At 36.2% G+C, this 22,363-nt stretch overlaps 1 protein-coding gene across 2 annotated transcripts in view; it reads right to left on the reverse strand.

Moving 5' to 3' along the window:
* DCC (DCC netrin 1 receptor) overlaps window positions 1-22,363 on the reverse strand; it is a 1,070,394-nt gene that overhangs the window by 793,337 nt on the left and 254,694 nt on the right. The gene's annotated exons all lie outside the window — the stretch shown is intronic.

A 22,363-nucleotide genomic window follows, 5' to 3' on the forward strand; every position in this document is an offset into this window, starting at 1 on the left:
CCGAGATCAAAGCCATGTAAGGAAGTGCTGGGCATGCAATACAAAACTAACACAGAAGTCTCTAGAGCCAGAAGTCATATAATTTACCTTTAATTACTTGATTGATTTATAAGGTAGAAATCACTATGGATTTATAAAATAGAAATCACTATCCCTATTTTACAGATGAGAAAATTAAGTTTTAAAGATTTTACCTAACTTTCCGAAAGACACACAGTAAGTGTCAGAACTAGAATTCTAATGCAGGTCAGAGTAACATTATATTTATTGTCTTTCTACTTTACCGTGCCATTTTCCATAATTCTTCAAAAAAGCTAATAGAAGACACCCAACATAAGAATCTAACAAGTGAGTTCAGCTGGAAGTTTTGGAATAGGGCCACCTCTCTTTCAGCTAATTGGGAGCACACTCACCAGTGTATGCTCAGACACATGCTATGTAGAAGGGGTAACTGAAAAATTAATCAACATATTAATGAAGGGATTAATCTGCCCTTAGAGAACTAAAAGGTATGTATCACAGTATGTAAGTAATAAGGTATTAAACTATCTGTTGCACCTATGAGTACATTATGGAATGGTTATGAAGATTTCAAAGAGGTGTGAGAATTGAATGGGACCTTGAAAACCTCTTAAGAATCATTAAGGTGAAAGATGGCAGGGAGGGAATTCTGTTCCCCTTTCTGACACTCCTTCAAACCCCTAAACACACACAGAATAATCAACACAGCTAAATGCACCCTTTCCATACATCCTATTCATTTTGTTTTGTTTTGTTTGCGTTTTGTTTTGCCTTTCACCCTCTGATCTGTAGTTCCTATTTCTAAGTGACTTGTTTCTGAAATTTCCTTGTTTGATGAATTGCATTTCCTGAGTTTGTAGCCCTGCAAAAGAGGTAAAGCATATTAAACATATGAATCAAATATTCCTTCCTGTCAAAAAACAGAAAAACACACCTTTATATTTATTTACATTTGCAAGTCATATGTCTCACTCTGTGCGTGCCTGGATTCATATTTTATTGAAATATGTTGCACTGACTCTCAATCGGAGATGTATGCTTAAACACTTGCTGGAATCCGTGGGCCTTGCTGGGCTCTCAGGAATTCACATTCAGAGAAAACCTGGACAATTGCCTGGTAATAGAATTTGATGTAATGAAGTTGTGTGAGTTGTAGATGCATTTCAGGGCAGATGGTGACACAGAGCAGAGTTTTATTTTTACATATTTGACTCTGCAAGTTTTAGAAATTGCCTCCTACTCAGGCAAATTCAAGAATTTATCCTCACCCGTGATGGTTCAGGAGCATCAAATTTAAGGATAAAAGTAGCTGCTTTCTAGAAATGTCGGGAAGTGCATTTTTCTTTCCTACAAAATTGAAGTTCCTTAAGTGGCATTTGATACCTTCCAATGTCAGATGCCTAATTGCTTCTCTTACCCTATTCTTCATTATCTACTAGTAATACAGATCACAGATGGGTTGACTTCCTGTGATCTCTTTCACACCTCTGTCTTTACTCACACAGCTCCTTCTGACTAAAGGTTGTCTACTCTTCAAGTAGTTAGGCACTCCTTTCTTTAGGATCCAGGGCAGGGGTCTCTTCTCCAAAGAGGTCTCTCCACTCTCTTTGGGAAGGCTATATCCTCAGTGATCTCATATACCAAACTCATTTCTCTTTCTGCCTTGAATTCTTCTGGAATCTCTTGTTTATATGGACAGATTCCAACCTGAGTATAAGGTGCTCAAAACAAGGACTACATTGTATCTATCTATAAATTCTCTTGCTTTGCACATACAAGATGCTCATTAAAATTGGTGAGATGGTGCTCCCACTCCTTATAATAAACCATTGGAAATCATGACTCCAAATTTAGTAAAGAGACTGTCAAGCAGAATGGTACAGATCTAAAAGTTTAGAGCCAGGGTGAGTCAGGGAGGGGTGCAGGAAGAGAAGAAAGGATACGGTCAGGAAATAGAGTAGCAGAAAATTTACTTTCCTATAAAGAGGTTCTTTCCAAAATATAGAAAAAAAAATATCCTTGAAAATAGGACCTGGAAGTTCTAAATAGGCTCCTCAATGGAGCATGTCCAAAGCATTACTCTATTTATGCCCCAATACACATTGCTTGCCTCACTCTAAAATATCATCGATTTTTCCCACTGCTCAGCCAGTATCAAGGCCCAACTTACGTCTCCTCCTGAAAACCTTCCTCCATTTCTCTGATACCTAGAAATGTAATATTTTTTTGTTTGTTTTCAATGCTTTTTGCATCATAGTTCCACATTATTTCACACAGAATTGATATCCGGTGATTTTAGCGTGGAAATACTTTCTAGGCTCCAATATTATAAACTTAAGGGAAGAGATAGCTATGTTGATACTTTCTTTGTATTCTCTATGATGTTAGACAAAATGCAGGGTACATGTAAGTGATTTCATCAAAATCAAAGGAGTAAAAACCTAGGTAGGACCAGATGTGAGCAAATTCCTTCAGAAAAGACTCTGTAGGGGACATTTCCTTGCCCAAAGGATTTGTCTGATTCAGATTTTAGCTACAAACCCCTGATTGAGTATAGTGAAGATTTTATTGCTAAAAAGTAAAGCTGTATGCTTACTTTCAGATTATTGAATACCTCCCTTCTGTGCCAAATTAAGTCTTGGAGAGCCAGTCTTTAAGTAGTACCCAGACACTGAAGGGACTTCAAGTGTCACTTGGTTCTCTTGTGGCACCCTGGACCTAAGGAAAAATACCCTCACCTTTTCAGATATGGGCCAAATGACAAGTCCTGAACAATGGACCCTGAGTGGAAGTGATGGCCAATTCCATTCTGTAGTTCAGAGTGGTCATCTTTCCCTGCCAGTGGGCTGGGGAATTCCTGCGTATAGATGGCGGCATCACAAAGCCCTGGAAGATCGGTTAGCTTGAATCTGTAACAATTTGGAGCAAAGTTCCTGACCATTCATATAAATTGACTTTGTTTTGTGAAGCTACTGAAATTTTGGTGTTTATATTGGTATTTATTTGTTACTTCAGTATAACCTAGACCATCCTGACAAATACAGCAAAAATCACTTTGAGCATTTTGACAAACATGAAAATTTATAGGTTTGTTCAAAGGCCTATTTCCTCCTTCATTACCCCAATTCCAAGACGTTTCAGGGGTTAAAATAAAGGAGGTCACAAACAATGGCTTTATCACAGCTTGGCCACAACTTTAATTTTTCAATTTCCATTGATCTCCGTTAATCTAGTATACTTAATTTACTATTTCCCACACCCTACTCACATAATGTGTCCCCAAAATCCCATGTCAATGGCAAAAACATTCTAGTGTAAAGAGACAAACTAGACAGCCCTTTTTAAATAATCTATATCAAATATAAAATATACCTGCATGCTTCTTACCATCTTATAATGTGCTTCACTTTAACTAGATTGTGAGAATAACGAATATGCGTGTATGTTTGTTTGTTTTGTTAGTTTTTTTTTTTTCTCATTGAGTACTAAATAATAACTATTGTTTTAGAAAAATCTATTTTGTGCTAGGTACTGCATTCGGTCTTTAAAAGCAGCCTTAAATTTGGTCTTTAATAATTTTTATTATCCTTTTACAATCCAATAGGGCAAGTAGTATGTTTTATTTTTTATGGGCTAGACAACTGGATCTGAGAGTTTAAGCAATTTGCTCAATGCTACATAGATAGTAAATGGCAAAACTATGTTTTGCCATTGTTTTGTGTTCACCAGAATGCATTTCGTCTTCCTCTGGGGCACACAGCTAGACTACATTTTCCAGCCTTCCTTGAAGATGAATCACCACATTCTAGAAAATTTACTGTGGGTCACTTCCAGGTGTGGCTACTCTAAACCACCCACAAGATACTCAGTTTTCTGTTTTCCCCTGCCATCGCACTGGAGAGTGGCACCTAGGTGACCTTGAAAGTTCTGTGTTGCAATGGCAGTCTTCCAGAGGCTGGAGACAGAAAATATATCGGGTAACGGCATGGAAGAGAATCTCACCTCATCCACTGCCAATTGGAATTTATGTATGTGTTTACATGATCAAGAAATACACTTTTGTTGTCACTGGAATTGTGTGGGGGTGTGTTTTTTTTTTAATATAATAGTCTATATTCAGTAATACAAGCTAAGATTCCAACTAAGATCTGTATGACTTTCAATGAACTTTCAGATATTTTGAATGTTGCATTACAAAAAATCACTAATTTATAAATTAAAAGAAGTCTCTTAACATCTCAGAAACAAGCTATCTACAAATTGAAATACTTGAGCTAATTTCAAAGGTTCCAAGTTTCCAAAGTTTGAAACATTTTCCCCATCCCCCTTCAAAAAAAAAAAAAAACTTCATATAGTAAAAATACGCCTTGAAGTGGTTAACTTATCAACTAATTTTTGGTTTTCCTTTTTAATATAAATTTTTATAGAAGAGATTTTACTGTTATTCAGTTCTTGAAGGTGAGATAATGCATGCATTATTTGGAAATGATAAGCAGATTTAAATTGATGATGTACAAGGAAATAACATGCATATTTGATACCCAAAGTGAATGCATCTGGACTCCAAAGAAAACAAATCCCAATTTAGAAATAACAAATATATATTTTTTTAATTGCTAGTAGTGAATTGGGGATTTAGAAAATAATGTCAAATATTTAAATCACTATGGACAGATATTTATGTTCCCATTATAAGCATCACTACATTTCACAAACATCCAGTTCTTCTCAGACGATGGTGCTTCCCCACCCTCAGGAAATTGGGAATAGCCTTGTTTTGGTTTGGCCGTGGGTCAAATCTAGGTTCACATTTTACACTGCCTGTGCACAACTCTAAAGCCTACTCTTCCCTTGCTATAAGGATAATGGAAGTCCATGTTGAAATGAAATGCCATGAGATCAAAGCAGTCTGAAATACACTGGACATCCCAGATGCCCTGAGGGACAGATGCCATTGAGATATAGCCCAAAGTAGATATTTCATGAGTGAAAAATAAAGTTGGTTGTATTAAGCCATTGATACCGATGTCAAACCATACAAAACAACAGTTGAAGTGCCAGAGACTTAGCTCATTTTCTAGGGAATAAATTGATAATTACCCTTTCTCCCATGTGTGCGTGCGTGTGTGTATGTCTCTGTGTATAAATAAAATGACATTTTCTAGGATAGAATTTTGATATGGCCAAAGAATTTGATGAGAATGTTACATTAATTTGACCACTTAGGGGTTTTTAATACCGTGCTTGAGAAACAAGTGACAGAAATAAAATTTGTGGAAGACATCCATGATAAGCATTATTGAAATGTTTTCTGAAATCCTTTGGTTTAGGTGAAAAATTGCATTCTTTGTAGTATTAAAATATAAGAAATCTGAGTAATATAATCTGTAACATTTTGTTTAGTTTCTTTAATTGATACGACTATTATGTATGCATCTAGCCCCAACCACAATCCACTTCAGGTTTCGTAAGACTTCTGATTGGATTTCAGAAGGAAGCAACTGTGGATTGAGTCTGAATTAAATGTAACTATTTTCTTTATTCTTAACCAATAACGTAAGTCCTTACTCAAGTAACTTTCCCTCTCTGACATGCCCAATCTAATGCAGCCATTAAGTGTAGTAAGTAAAGGAACTACAGTAAGGTTAAGCAGTACCATCCACCAGAATCAGAAAAGGTGTGTTCCATTCTCTCTATATAAATCACAACACCAATATAGTACCCTCCCCTTATCTGCAAGGGATATATTTCAAGACCTCAGTGGTTTCCTGAAACTGCAGATAGTACCCAAACTGTGTGTGTGTGTGCATGTGTACATATGAATACGTGTACCTGTATTACATTTTTTCATATTATGATAAAATCTCTCTCTCTCTCTCTCTCTCTCTCTCTCTCTCTCTATATATATATATATATATATATATATATATATATGATAAAATTTAAATTACTCTTGTGCTTTAGGCCATTACTAAGTAAAATAAGGGTTACTTGAACACAAATACTGCATTGTCATGACAGTCAACCTGATAATCAAGTGGGCTAAGTGACTAAGGGACGGCTAGCTTATAAAGTGTACATACGCTGGACAAAGGAAAGATTTTACATCCCAAGCAGGACACAGCTAGACAGCACAGAATTTCACCGTGCTACTCAGAATGGTACCCAATTTAAAATTCATGAACTGTTTATTTCTGGAAGTTTTCATTTAACATTTTTGGACCAAGGTTGTCTGTGCGGTCCTGAACCAGTGAATGCAAAGCCACTGACAAGCGGGGACTACAGTGTATCACAGTGTATCACTGTCCATATATAACTGTAAATTTGTCCCAGTGTTTCTTATTCCACATTAAGCCGGACTTCTGACTAGATTGTATTTTCTGGATTTTCTGGTTTTTCTGACTAGACTGTATTTTCTGGATTTCTACCTTTCTTCTAAAGTGCCACATCTTTTGCTGCTCCTTGCTGCTACCATAATATCAGAACCAATGGCGAGTTAATCTTACAGACTGTAGAAGCAGTTGTGAAAGCCTAACAAATTAAATGCAATAGCTTATTAGTTGTAATCACTGTCTCTTTTCTGGTTTAGTAATGTCACTTTAAAAGAAATGTCATATAGCAGTAGGAAAATAACTTCTACTGCCTCTTACAAACCTGTCACTTAGCCTATTTTTATTTCAGAATATTAGAAATATTACATTAATAACAGTGATTATTTTTTCCAACCTAGTTTAATTGTTTACAATACGCTTTCACGTGAATTTTCACGTTTATATCTCAAACAAATCTAATAAAATAAGTTTTATTATTTTCCACTACTTTGCAGATAAGGAAATGAGTTTCAGAGATGTTACGTGATAAGCCAGTAACTATGATATACCTATTAAATAGGTGATTAATGATTCAAATTCCCTTTTCAATTCTAGGACCTCATCTCCTGAAAATAAATCACACTGACTAAAAACAGATAACAGTATGTATTAAATATATGCAAAGAAATATTTATTAAGTGCCACATTGGGTAATCCCTTTGAGGTATACAAACAGGGAACACTAACCTCTGTTCGTGGAAAGACTACGAGGTCTGACAATTAAGTTCACGAACTCATCCTAGAACAAGTGCTCCATACCTCATTGCTGAATATCACTACTTCCCTTTGGAAATCTAGGCATCAACTCCAGAGACTAATCCACCCTTCAAGGCAATTTTGGAATTATTTTTTCTGTAATGGCCATCAGAGCTGTTGTATTACCCTTGATGTCCTGAATGTCAGCAAAATATTTGCTGACATTCTTCCTTTCAATATTTCCTTTATCTTTGCATAAAGAAAGAAGTCTTTGGGGGCCAGATCAGGTGAGTAGGGAGGGTGTTCCTATACAGTTATGTGTTTACTGGCTAAAAACTCCCTCACAGACAGTGCCGTGTGAGCTGGTGCATTGTCGTGATGCAAGAACCACGAATTGTTGGTGAAAAGTTCAGGTCGTCTAACTTTTTCATGCAGCCTTTTCAGCACTTCCAAATAGTGAACTTGGTTAACTGTTTGTCCAGTTGGTACAAATTCATAATGAATAATCCCTCTGATATCAAAAAAGGTTAGCAACATTGTCATAACTAGCTCTCACACTTAATTTTCAGATCTAGTGTAACGTAATTGAGGGTACACCATGATCACGTGGAGTAAATTAGAAGTATTATATAGTAGGACTGCATAAAATATAACAAAGCAAAGGAAGAACAGTGATCATAAAATAGGCAGCACTCCACAATCAAGCTTTCCTTGCAGCTAAATATGGTCATATGTTGTGTGATAAGATGTGTGTCTTATGATAATGTGTGACATGTGTGATGATATGATATGTGTGTCACATGATGTATTTGATAAGGTCTATGTAAGTGGAAATCCGGGATGGGTATTTCAGGAAAAACCTTTTCCTTTCCAATATGAAATTACAGACACAAATGGTGCAAATCTCATCCATTCTCGGTTCTTTCTATTTTGAATTCAGAAATAATGAGAAGATGCAACTGCCACTTTCAAAAACATGAGGGAAAAGCCATTGCTTAAATAATTACAACATCATCATTCCTCCGAACTTCTTACTGGTGGGGAAAAAAGAACCAGTCATTGGTTAAGTCATTGCTGTTTGGTTCACCTAAATAAAACAGTAACTGGTACACATAAAAGCTATTAGATGTTCAGCTCATCTCTGTTCCTGAGAAGCTCCCTGACTAGCTCATCATCAGAGATAGGACTAACTGGGTTGGACTAATGAAGATGAGGAAGAAAACATTTGGTCAGGTGAATGCAATGAAACAAGATTACCGAAATCCTCAAATGCCGAGATGAGGCTTTTAGTTCTTGAACAGCAGTTAAAGCAAATTTTAGCAAATTAATCTAGCATTGGTGAATGAGCTAATTAATTAATTAAGAACTTTTCTACTTATCATCTTTGATGCCACTTTTTTTTTTTAACTTTTACACATTTCCAAACATTACTGTAAGCCTGGCGATTATTGACAATGAAAGATAAGCCCTGATATGGTTGAAGTTAAAAATTCAGAAGAAAACACTGTTATAAACTCCTTAGTAAATATACATAAAGTGAAAGGTAAAAATGAAGAATAGGGCGATCTGTATAAATCAAATAAAGAAAAGCTTACGTTCTTTTATGCAAAACACTCCAGGGAAAGCTTAGCTTCTATATTTTTTAGCTTTTACTCTTTATTGAATTTTTAAAAAATACATTATCTCCTAAGGTCTAATATTTGTGGCATTTCTTCTTTCTGTTTTGTCTTTACTTAAATTTAGATTTTTAAAATTGTTTTTGTGACATATGCCATGCTTTACAATTTATAATTTAAGGTAGGAGAATAAATAAAGTCTGTGTGTGCTAACTTCACTATTCGGGGTTTCTCAAAAGTTTTTATGGTTAAAAAATGACATGAAAAAACAACTATTCATTTAAAACTATCTTTTATTTTGCTTTTTTTCTCTACAGCTTTTATGAAATCTTGATTTAGTATTCCCATCTCTATAGTTTTCCCACCCTCCTTTTCTTTATATCTTTCAAAATGTTGTGTCTACAGAAATTTAGAGCTGGGAGGGATTTAGAGATTACATACTTTTGCCTCTTGATCTACTGTATGAGAAAGCAGAGGCCCAAAGCTCAATAAATGAGTGTCCCAAGTTGTTTTGTACACCTGAAACTAAAAAACAAAACAAACAAACAAAAAAACCTGAGTGTCCAATTCTAGTCAGCTAGACTTGGGACGAGAATCACTATATCATAAAAGTTCTTTCCAGTGAGACAGTTGTCTCAAATTCTAGCATGCATTGGTTTACCTATAGTAATCTTCTTTTAAATATGGTCATTCTGGTCTCCATCCCTGGAGATTCTGAAGCAGGTCTAGAGTTAGTCTCGAAACTGTACTTTAAACATGCTTCTCAGGTGATTTTGGAGCTGTGATCTATAGGCTACATGTTGAAAAGCATTCAGCTTTTACTCATCTAAAAAGAATCCATTAGATAACCTTTTCTTGTCAACAAAAATGCATGACTTTCAGTACCTACTAATCAATAGGTAGAACAAACGTGTTTGTCCTCTGTAGTATATGTCAGGCAATACTCTTTCCAATTTTAGATGACATTTCAGGTTCACTTTGACAGCAAACCACACCTCTTCGCGACCCTAAACAAACAGATGTGAGGCACCTGGAAGGGAAATACTCCTTTGTCAAGTCCTCATAATCAAAATAAAGCAAATCATGACAAATAGTGGATAAAGAGTAAGTAACGTGTGTTAAATCTTGCTTCCTAAAGCCTCTTTTATTGTAAAAAGTGTTACATCTCTTTGTATCTGTACTGTATTGCCTGAGAGTACTAATATGAAAAAACACAACTCATTCTTAAACATATATTATTTTAAGAGATAGATACTTAAAGAAAGAGTTTAATGGGTTGTATTATGCACAATGTATTTAATTTATGAGCGATTATTGGTAGGTAGAATATGTATACGGTACCAGGTATCATTGATTCCTGCATGGCAATGACTCAAAATGTGGGCATAATGTTAAAGGGGAAACATGAGCATTTAAAAAATACATTGAAAATTAAATCCTATTTCCATTTAAAACATAATTATACTTTACTTTTATGGTTAAGCAGATACAGAGATTTGAGAAAATAAACAACAGTGAAGGGATAAGGTAAAACACCCTATATGATTAACAAGATAAGTTGCATAGAAATACACATTTACAAAAATGTCTCCATCCTCTCAATAAAGCTAGGCGTTCAATTTTAACCATAATATCATAAAAAGCATTCTGGTAACCAAACAGCTTTTTAGCAAATTATCACACATTCAAGGTAATACATTGTGTCTATCCGGAATTAGACCTCCTGTCACCATCATAAATATGAGAATATTTTCATTTTGATAATGAAATATATTGAGTAGACTCACATGTACATAGTTATTGCATACGATGTGAAATTCCCTCATCTTTAATTTCTTTGCAAAATCGTAATGATGAGTATTGATCCAAAGTAAAGGATGGTCACTCAAGAGAAAGTGTTTAGTGAATGGGAGAAGTGATTAACCCATAATTATAAGAGAAACTACAAAGAGTGTGGAAGTTACAGGGAAATGTGTTCATTGAGTATTTCAGGGCTTATATCTGACTATGGAATATAGAGGTTTTAGAGTTAATTTTGATAAGATGTAAGCAAAATACAGACCAGAAGAATACATAAAATTTGTGATCATACAGAGATGCAAAAAGATCGAAGAACACAAGCATTTATGATACAATAGTCCTACAAGTTTTAAAACGATAATTGGTAACACATAGGGAAGAAGGTTATGACAGGTTCTGACATGCCATGGCAATTTGGGAAACTGTTAATAATAATTGAAAACCTCAGAAGTCACCAACAGTTTAGAGAAGAAAAGTTCACATATACGTGACATTAAGAGGAAGGAAAAAGATAAAATGACAAACTCCTTCAATTTGTCATTAAAAGCTTCAGAACTAGAAGTCGAGTATATAGAGAAAAACTAAGTAAACTTGGATTATTGGCAGCTGAAGGGAGCAAACTAACAAGAGATTAAATGTTTACAAGGGCAGGTAAACAAAGAAATCTATAAATACTTATCCACGGGAAAAAGAAAGCAGTGAGCTACAAAGCTGGGTTACAATTTCAGATAGAAAAATGTGAAAAGTTTGAATCTATGATATGACAAATTAAATGATAAACACACGTATGGTAAGAGGTTTAGGCAGGTATGCAAACAAGCATTGGATGATATGTATGAGTAACAGAGTTTCTTTTAAAAAATGACTAAGTTAACACAGCTAGATGAGATGTTTACCCTTAGAAAACAGCAAATTAGTCAAATAACTTTGCTACTTATCATGACACTCTGGACTTCCTTTTTGAAGTATACTCAGAAGCAGTTCATGACCCACATGAAGAACTTTCTGAAAGTTTGGACCACCTTAATTTTAATGAAAATGGGATCACTTGTTTCGTAACTTTGATACTGCATAATTTTTCGTTATGTCCAAAAATCAAATTTACCTCCTGGGGGCAAGAATTTTTAACACATTGATATTCAAATAAAATTTTACAAGCTATAAATGTTATTTCCATTTAAGTGGCAAAAGTCTAACATAACAACATAGTTATATTTTGCAATTTTCAAAATGTCAATTATAAGAAACACTAAAAAACAAGTTACCAGTTAAAAAGTTAACCATCACCAACAAGGTACAAGACCTTTATGGAGAAAATTATGAAGTTTTATTGAAAGTGATGAAAGAAGACCCATGAAATGAAGTAATACATATAATGGTTATCTATAAAAACACTCAATACTGTAAAAATGTTGACTGCCTCAAAATTGGCCAAATTCAAGACAACTCTATTAAAACACAATGAGTTTTCAAGTGACAACTTGATGAGCTGATTTTTGATGCCTACACTCAACTTGCTGCGTACGACAAAAGGCTAAAAAGGTAATTTTTTTTTTTTTTTTTAAAGAAAGTTGGTGTGATTGTGGTACAGTGGGGAAAAGGTGGCCTTTTCAATAACTGGGGCTGTGAAAGTTGGTTATCAATATAGGAGGGAAAAAAGTAAATCAAATTTAAATTTCAGCCAGTATTCAAAACTCCATTGCAGGTTGAATGAAAGCCTAAATGTGAAGAATAAAACTTTTAAAGTTCAAGGCAAAAAATAAACTGCAGGAAAATAGTTTAATGACTATAGGAAGGAAAAGAGTTTCACAAACAAAGAAGAAAAGCAAAAATCATTTAAAAAGTTTGAAAAATATAACCCTATTAAATTATTTAAAAACTGGGCTTTGAAAAGAGAATGGCATGGTTACCAGAGAAAACGGAAAAACGGAATACTTCTTTAGGACGGGGGTAGCAACACACAACACAGATGCAGTAGCTGTTTATTTTCAGATGGCCTGCAAGCTAAGAATGTTTGCATCTTCAATATTTGACAACAAATCAAAGGAGTTATAATATTTCTTGACACATGAAAATTTGTGAAATTCAAATTTGGATTATTGGAACACAGCCACACTTACTTACTTTCATACCGTCTATGGCTGCTTTCACGCTACCTTGGCAGAGTTGGGTAGTTGTGATAGACCACAAGGCCCACAAAGCTGAAAATATTTACTCTCTGGCTCTTCACAGAAAAAGTTTGCTAACCCATGGTTCAGCAAGAACTGCACTGCTATATTATATATACTCTTCACAATATGCCTAAGTTATTCCCATTTCTAACATACTTTCTCTCTTCTAATGCACCAACCACACTACAACCCAATCATCCATCCAAACCCATGTTTTAATTGCTTCCTAGGCTTCCCATCATGGGGGAAATGGAGTCTGAGCTCTATAACATGCACAAGAGGCCCTGATCCGGCTCTCCAGGCTTATTTCTGGCTGCTCCTCACTGCCCACCAGCTACCCTACACTCTATAGAATCAACTATGTGTAGTTCTGTGTTCACAGCTTGGGTCTGAGCCTCCATGCACCCCTGGGCCTCCAAACCATTGTTAGTGTCTTTTGCTGGAAATGGGAATGCCTTCCAAGCATACTTACCTACCTGACATTCCTTTTTCAAGATTCAGCTAATATCTCATTTCCATCTAAAGGTCATATTGGGGTGCTTGAATGGAAATCAGTGGCCCTTTCCTCCTATAGCCCTTCTGCATGCCTCTTATTTATACAGAAGGTGTCAAAAAATGTATACACATTTTAAGAAAGGAAAAAACTGTATTAAAATTGTGATACTCAATATATAGATAACAAAAGATGAATACAAGTCATGTGTGTATATATTTTTTTGGCACCCCTGGTATTTAGCCTCAGCATTTAGCATAATGCTCGGAACATAGTAAATAACAAAAAAAGTACATCGTAACTAATTGTTATTATTTTTTTTTAATTTCAATTTACAGATATAAATAGGCTTAGAGCAGTTTAATGCCTTGCTCAAGAGCCACTCAAGCTAAGGAAAATAACTAGACAGGCATTTGAATCCAGTTTCACTGACTCCAAAATGCGTGCATGTTCCAGTGTCATGCAGCCTAAAATTCAGCTGACATGCTCACATAGGTGCAGAAGTCAAAATCCAGGGGAAATATAACAATGAGGAAACAAGAAAAGAATGAGTAGAAGTCAGACTGCTGAACAGAACGACATCGCAGTGGTTTAGCCCTATGAGAAACTAAACAAGATCAGGAATTCTGGAACACTGTCATGGTCTCTCAAGCTTGAAGAAAAGCTCACAAGTATGAAACAGAGAAGAGAATACTGAGAAGACGCACGAGCCTTTTGCTCAATGTCCCACTTTAAAATCATTAATGATATCGTGTTTCCCCCAAAATAAGACCTAGCCGGACCATCAGCTCTAATGCATCTTTTGGAACAAAAATTAATATAAGACCCAGTATTCATATTATATTATATTATATTATATTATATTATATTATATTATATTATATTATATTATATTAAAGACCTAGTCTTACATTAAAATAAGACCGGCTCTTATGTCAATTTTTGCTCCAAAAGACACATTAGAGCTGATGGTCTGGCTAGGTCTTATTTTTGGGGAAGCACGGTAACATGCTGTGAGTTCCTGCAAACTCTTTCCAAAGGATCCATTATTCCGTTCGCTAGTGGTATGCAGACCAGAAGTGCATACATGGGTGCCTGTGGTTTCTGACTTTGATCTCCGCCCTCCTAAACATTATGACATTATGACATACCAGGCTAATCTCCTTAGCCCCCTAAACCAAGGATTTGGTTTCTATTAATTCCTTTTCTTTTCCTTCAATTCTAGACCAGTTTGGGCAGCTAAAAGAAAGGTTGAACAGAAAAGAAAAAAAATTGCTTAAACCATCTAATTGGTGTGATCGCATATTTTCTACTTTGTGAAGAGTAGTAGAAGCAATATTGACCCATCACTGCCAGTTGACAGTGAAATGTCAAGACGGGGCTGTAACAATATTCTCTGTAATGAACCAACTCTGAATACCAAGCCAAGCGGGCTAGTGGAAATCAAGTGAGAATGAAAAAGTATAAACACTTCTGATTAACAGCCAATGGCAGCAGCTGGAGCAGACAATGTAACACAAAAGGCTCAGCACCAGTGCTGACAGCTTTGGCAAGGCATCCTTGTTAACAGCAAGATAAAACTTCATTTGCTCACAATTTCATACGCTCTTTCAAAGACGCCACCGCAAATTGACTTTAGGAGATTGAATTGCATTTAGCTAGACTTTTCTGGCAAAAGACAGAATTTCACCAAGTCTTTCTTGGTGCTTGCAGCCCTTCCGATTCCAAGGTAGGGCATGTGGTAAAACAAAAGAGGAAAAAACAAACAAACAAAACATCACAAAGCCCTTATGCAAAGGGCTGGGGCTTGAAAAAGCAAGTGGCTGAATGCACTAGGCTAGATATTCAACTAAATATCAAGCAAGGAAAGGGAAGCTTGGGGTGAAACAAACAACCATGGAATCTTTTGAGTGGCTTGTGGATTTAAATAGGGAAGGAGTATTGCAATCAGCCAGAAAGCAGCCATGTAGGAGGAATTCAGCACTAGCTGTTGAAACTTAGAGGATGTCATCCCTAAGCATACACAGAGAGGGCTGCCTCACTGGCAGTCCAGGACACTTGAAAAGGTATTATGATCTGTCCCCATTCTGGTCTGATCACTAGCAAGTTCTATTCTACGTCTTTCAGTGGGTCTTTATTACTCTTGGCTTCAGTTTCTCAACTGTACAAAGCATAAATCAGAGCACTGGTTCCAAGTGTGTATTCGAATCATGTGCAGGACTAGTTAAAACACAGGCTGCCTGGTCCCATCCCCAGAATTCCTGATTTAGTAGTAGGGCCCTAAAATTTGCATTTCTAGCTAGCACCTAAGGACATCAATGCTGCTGGCCCTGGGATCACAGTTTGAGAATTACTGGGTTAGATGATTCCTAACGTCTACATATTCAATATGCTCTAAGAAGACTGTTGGACTCACTAGTAAGCTGATGTAATTTAAATCATCATTTGAAATACCAACACACAGATTGGTTTACTGAAATGCATTATATTTGAAATATGTTTCCTGTGTGAGTGCGTCTGTTACCCTGCACCAGAACATAAGTTCCATTGCTTGGAAATGCTTTTGGGTAGAACGTTGCCCCAGAAACAAGGTCATAATTAGGTGAACACGACACATAAATGCAGTGAAAAAGAGGCTGGTACTTTCTAGATCTATCCCTAAAAGAAGGTAAGTGCTAAATAATCCAAATTGGAGCTAGTGGTTATAAAACATGTGCCATTCTATAAAAATTCTACTCTTTACTGATTATAACATTTTTAAAGTACCTGAATATGGACCAAAAGGCTGGTATGGTATAAATCTACTATCTTAAGAGGAGCATCCAAAAGAAGAATTAAAGAGGAAAACATTATGTCTGAGCTTTGGAACTCAGCAGCTCTGGTTCTGTATCTACCACTTAGGTCCTGTATAACCCCAGCTTTTGCTAACACAATTACATGTATATAAAATTCAGTGATTTCAGAGATTCACCCTAGAAATTGATGCCTTCACAAGTATGCAGATTGAAAAATGATCTCATAACGATTGGAATAGAATCAAGAAAATGTGACTACAGGTAGTTATAATGCAAATATTAATACTATTAAAAACTACTGCTAGGTAATGATGGTGAGATAAAGTGAGGAATTGTACTGAGAGATGCTGAATCCCCAAGTGAAGGGTTACTCTGGGGTATTCACCTGAGAGAGTGTGCAATTTTGAACAAAAGAAGAGCACATTTCTTAGAGAAGCAGAGATAATAAATGGGTCTATAATGAGCAAGTTTATTCAGTTAGGAAAAGAAAATTTAATTCTGAAATAGAGAACAAAATTCAGTTTGACAATTTTCACATAGATTCTAGAGAAGCTGTCCTAATGAGGATCAGGGTGTTACCCACCTAAAGCCAAGACAGAGTTGCAGCACCCACTAATTATAGGACTGCTCATCTCCAAGGAACACCAGAAATTCCAAGAGATAGTTCAAGTAAGAACTAAGGACCTTCCCAAGGAGTTCAGTTATGGAAGGTATCGGCCTTCTTTAGGATGGAATTAAGAAGTCCTGGAGAGAGATGATGCTCTTTTAAGCACAGTTTCGTAATTCATAACATGTGAAGTGTGTGCCTGTAAGTTTTTATACTTTAATTTGCTCATCCTTCCAGGAGATGGACCATGAGTTGTTGTGATGCAAGAGACATTGATTGGCAGGGTGATCGCCCACGAGAATTGGAAGAAGGAAGTGGTGCATCTTACAGCTGAAGGCTTTAGAGTAGAAAGTCCTCTTTTCCTTGATCCTTTAGGTGGCCCCACAAATGGAAGTTCTCAAGCAAGCAGAAGACCTAGTATGCTGCCTTGTAGAGTGTATGTAGAGGAAGAATAAAGCCAAGGTAGGGTCATGGCAGGAAGAGGAAAAGAGCAACCAGGGCAAAGCTTCTGTCTCCTCTCCAACAGGCAGTGCAGAGTTAGTACCTGGAGGTCACTAAAATATAGCCAGATGTGAGGAAGAGAGGTGTCAATAGTCTAAACTGAGAGGAGGACTTGGAGCTCCTGGGCTTGGAAAAGCAGTCAAAGAAATGTGAGAGAAGAATGAGTAAATGGCAGCTTATGGGGGTAATCTGAATAATTCTGATGGAGTCATTCTCGTTCTGAGCCATTTTTAAAAAGCCAACTACCATACATGTGGGTCAGTTCTTGATCTAAAGCCACCCAGAAGACCCAAACTATTACCTGATGCTCATCCAGAGCACCTTCTTTCTTAGCATTTTCCTATAGTTAGGATTTAGCAAAACCTTCCCTTTGAAGAGGGCAAGTCCTTAGTGAAATAATAAAGTAAGAAATGGCTCTTTGGGGTCCCCTTGCAGATTGAGTGCCTACTTCCTATTTTGTCCAGAAACACATTTTGGATGTGTAGCTTTACCTGCCCCCTTGTATTGAAATATGTAGCCCGGAGATCTTCTCTGACTTTCCACAACTTGCACACACACACTGCAATATATACTGCATGAGAGCAGGGCCTCCACAGTTCACGTCCCTCAGGTGCTCTGTCCAAACTGGAGGAGTGAATCAGTGTCTTACTCCCTGTGTGTCAATGGGTTCAACCAGAGAGAGGTGATTTTGCCCCTCAAGGGACATTTGACAATGTCAGGACATACACTTGGCTGTCAAAATGACTAAGGGGGTTTGCTACTGTCATTCCGTGGGTAGTGGCCAGAGATGCTGCTGAATATCCTACAATTACAGGAAGTTCCCTCCCCAGCCCCACATATAACAATGCATTATCTAGCCTCAAATGTCAATAATGCCGAGGTTGTGAAACCCTGCCATAGGTGATTCAAAAGCTTGTGTTAATATTAATGTATAAATCTCAGGTTAAACATGTACATATTCATTTTTTGAATTATTAAAGTAATATTAAATCATGGTTTTAAAAAATAATGTAAAGTGAAAAGAATCAAATGATAAAAGCGTTAGCAGTTAACAGCAGATAAAACTGTACATTTCCGTTTTCAGAGGGATTTTCTTAATAAAAGACTTCAACCCAAAGTCTTGACTATAATGATCTGTGTTCTGGGAGCCAGTGGGAGCCTGCAGTTGAAGGAGTTTTGAGTAGGGAAGAACGCAGACCACGCCATTTTAACAACCAGTTTGTCTACTTCACAAAGTTCTGACCTGGCCCATTTCACAAACTGGCCAGACATTGGCTTCTGAAAAACTCAGTCAGTTGGAAAACGGATTTCAGAGAGGAAGCTTAGGCCAACTTCTCAGCTTCAAGAATGTTTGAGATAAAATACTAGCGGAAGTGAAAAATCATATGTTTGACAAGGTAATTTACATACATAAAACATAGTCATAGACCCAGCCAACCATGAATCTATGGTTGAATGAGCCTCTGTCAGTATCTAGTGCCTGAGGATTTGGGTGAAGGGGTAAACCTAATTACAACACAACTTTCCTTCCCCAGAAATAAACTGAGCTTTGACACTGGAAATACATTTTGCCGTTTAATATTTCATAAAGCAACTCAAACAAGAGACGAGCATGGAAAGACACTGCCCCTCCCCCCATTTTTATGTCCTTATTTCTTTTTGTCATTTCCACCAAGGAACCCAAATGAGGTTTGAATTGTGTACACCACCTAAGTTCCTTTGACCATTCTGCTCCAGTTACTGACTAAGTCAGTGCTTGCGCAATTTGGCAGAAAGGAAGGGGTTATCAGAGTGAGCTTGTGTAATGTGGATCCACTAAGAACCTAGCTGGAAACATCTGACGCCTATCACACAAGACCCCGAACAGCTTGCCTGGTAATGTACATCTCTGCCCTTGATGAGCTCGTTTTGACGCAGGACCTTGAAGCAAAAAAGAGGAAACAGCCAAATAATTACATCAAATTAAACACTGTGACTTCTGAAAGTGGCTTCCTACTTTTCTTTCTCTGGAACAAGTTCCTCCACAGTGTCCTAGAGAACTATTGATCTGGTTATTTTGAGTAATTATGGTTTCAATTCCAGATATGAACTTAAAACAGTGGTTGAAAAAATTGGGATCTCAATTCTTGTCTTATTGCAAACATTTTCCTTTTGTCATTGCACATTAAAATAATGGCAAAGGTGGAAATTTAAATAAGTATATATATGTATATGTATATACATATATATATGTATATACACGCGCATGCACACACACAGCATATTTCTTTTTAAACTCAGCAAAAAAATGAAAATGTATGTCCATTTTCTTTCCCTCAAGTAACATGACCGTGGCCAACTCTTCCAGTGACTACAGAACTACCTACGAGATGCTTGAGATATTGAAAGGAGTAATTTCGCAAAGTACACTGAAGACCTGAAAGGTGTGTACACACTTTGACCAATCAATTGCATTTTCATGAACTTATTTTAAGGAATAACTAGCCATGCAAGCATGAAGGCGTGACTGTATTAAGTAAAAAAAAAAAGTTTGTAGAGGTTTCTCAAAAAATTAAAAATAGAACTATCATATGATCCAGCAATTCCACTTCTGGGTATTTATCCAAAGAAAATGAAAACACTAATTTGAAGATATTTATGCACCCCTGTGTTCACGCAGCGCTATTTGCAATGGCCAAGATATGGAAGCAACCTACATGTCCATCAACAGATGATTGGATAAAGAAGACGTGACTGACACATGCACACACATGCACACACATGCACACACACAAATAAAATGAAATCTTGCCATTTGCAACAACATGGATAGACCTATAGGGTATGATGCTAATAAAAATAAGCCAGACAAAGAAAGACATACTGCAGAAGATTTCACTCATATGTAGAATCTATAAAACAAAACAAACAAAATAAAACAGACACAGATTCCTAGATATAGGAAACAAACCGATGGTTATGAGGCAGGAGGGGATGGAGGATAAATGATAGGTGAAAGAAATTAATTGAGAGGTACAAACTTCCAGTTATAAAAGAAGTAAGTCACGGAGATACAATGCACAGCATCGTGGATATGGTCAATAATATTGTAATAACTTTGTATGGTGACAACTGGTAACTAGACATAATGTCATCATTTCACAATGTATATAATTATCATATCACTATGTTGTGTACCTGCAAGTAAGAGGATATTGTATGCCAATTATGCTTCAATAAAAAAAGGCAGTTTGTAAAGTGATGTGTGTTTTTTAATTTTGTTTTATTTTATTTTAAATTATATTTTAAAACATGGAAGGGTACACACCAAAATGTTAGCTGTGCAATGAATGGTAGTTAAATGGGTAATTTTATTTTTTTAATTAAATGTATTTAATTTTCCTAATGAAAACGCATTATTTTTTAAGATAAATTATAAACATCTCAAAAACCAACGAAATTGTTATGAGCCTTTTGTGTCATAGAAGCTTAATACTAACTGTGTTCAGTTTCTTGATAGAAACAATATGTTTGTGTAATGCATCTAATTTGAAGCAGTGGTAGAAATTTTCCATGAATAAAAAAGTAAAATTCTCAGTGAGCTAAAACTTTAATGTTTTGATAGTATAACTGCAGAATATCTTTAATGCTGGCTGAATTGGGTTCACTATTGATTTTTAAAGGAACAGCCTATTTGAAGACATTTATCTACTTGTAATTGACAGTGTACAATCCATTACTCTAATAGCTTAATGGTGTTTTCACTAGGGGAAGCAAAAAGCAACTCTTAGATGGTAAACTCCTCTTTGGTCACCCAGAAATGGTAGACTTATCTGTGTATCTTAATTAAGCACAAGTGCTTATCAAGTACTCACTCAGTCCTTAGCACAGATATCAGGGCTACTACTGGGGACCCTGGGAACCAGGACCCTGGCCAGGCCACATGGACTGTCAACATCCACGTCCACTCTGATGGCCACTGCCTGTGCTGCACCACTGCTTAAATATTCCAGGAACCAGAGCTGCAAAACTTGATCTGCACACACTCAGCACGTGTACCCTGCTTACGGAGACCAAACTAGGATTCAGAAAACAAGCAGATGGGTGCCAACACCAGGGAGAAATACAACATCATATTCAGCTTGTTAAAGAAACATTATTCCCTCACATAGACTGTTAACTCACTGAGGACAGGAAAATTGTATATATATTTTCCTCACTACCTACAGTGTCTAATTTTTGGCTGAGCATATATTCAGTCCCCAAAGCATTTCATAAATTGCTGATAATAAAGGAATTATGAATATCCACATTGCACTGCCTTGGTACTGTTTAGGCGAATGCTTTTGAGGTCCTGAGATATCCTTCTACATGATAATGTTAACAGAGTCTGTATCAAAAAAATTGAAATAATTTTGTATAAATATACCCTGGAACAGAACTCTACTTTTGAGTTTTCTTTAATAAAGCGTGATCTTTAAATTGCTCTCAGAACACTATGCTATTTTATTATAGAAACTATACATGTAAAAATACTTTACATTTTTACCAAAAGAACACCTGCAAGCCAAGGGATCATATCAATACCAAAATATCATCAACAAATAATTAAGCAAGAAATCTCTCTTCTCTCTTTTTCCCTTTAAAACTATATATATATATATATAAATATATCTATCTATCTATCTATCTATCTATCTATCTATCTATCTGTCTATATATATATATATATCAGGGGTGCCAAAATTGCACATATTTTAAGAGATATTATCTATGTATTACTTTTTGAAGTTGAATTGAATTACGGTAGCCATGTGTACTATGACGTTCGCTCAAAAGATGGCGTTAATCAGATGAATGCCAGTGTCGTTCATCGCGTTGAATTTTAATACAGGTTTTTCCTTTCTTAAAATGTGTATACTTTTTTTGGACATATGTATATATGAACTTTGAGCAGTATCTTAGAGCTTATCTATGTTGGCTCTACCAACAGTAGAATTATACAGTCAGCTTGCTTTAATTCCACATATAAATCTCTAAGAAATTCGCTGTTTTCCCTAAGATAGCTATTAATTAGTCGATAATTGCTTGAAGGCTCCAATTGATTGGCACTATAAACAGAGGAAGGCTTATATGGTCCTTTTACTTCTGAGGTCCATTTAAGATGAAGTAAAATGTTAACAGCATGTTATCACACAGAACCGAGAAGACTGTACGAAACCCACCGAAGAGGTATGGCTACTGGGGTGGCCCATCCCTCTCTGCTTTGCAGACTCTCAAGAAATAAATGAGGACTGCGAATATGTAGCTTGA

Source organism: Rhinolophus hipposideros (assembly GCF_964194185.1).
Source record: "Rhinolophus hipposideros genome assembly, chromosome: 17".
Lineage (NCBI taxonomy): Eukaryota > Metazoa > Chordata > Mammalia > Chiroptera > Rhinolophidae > Rhinolophus > Rhinolophus hipposideros.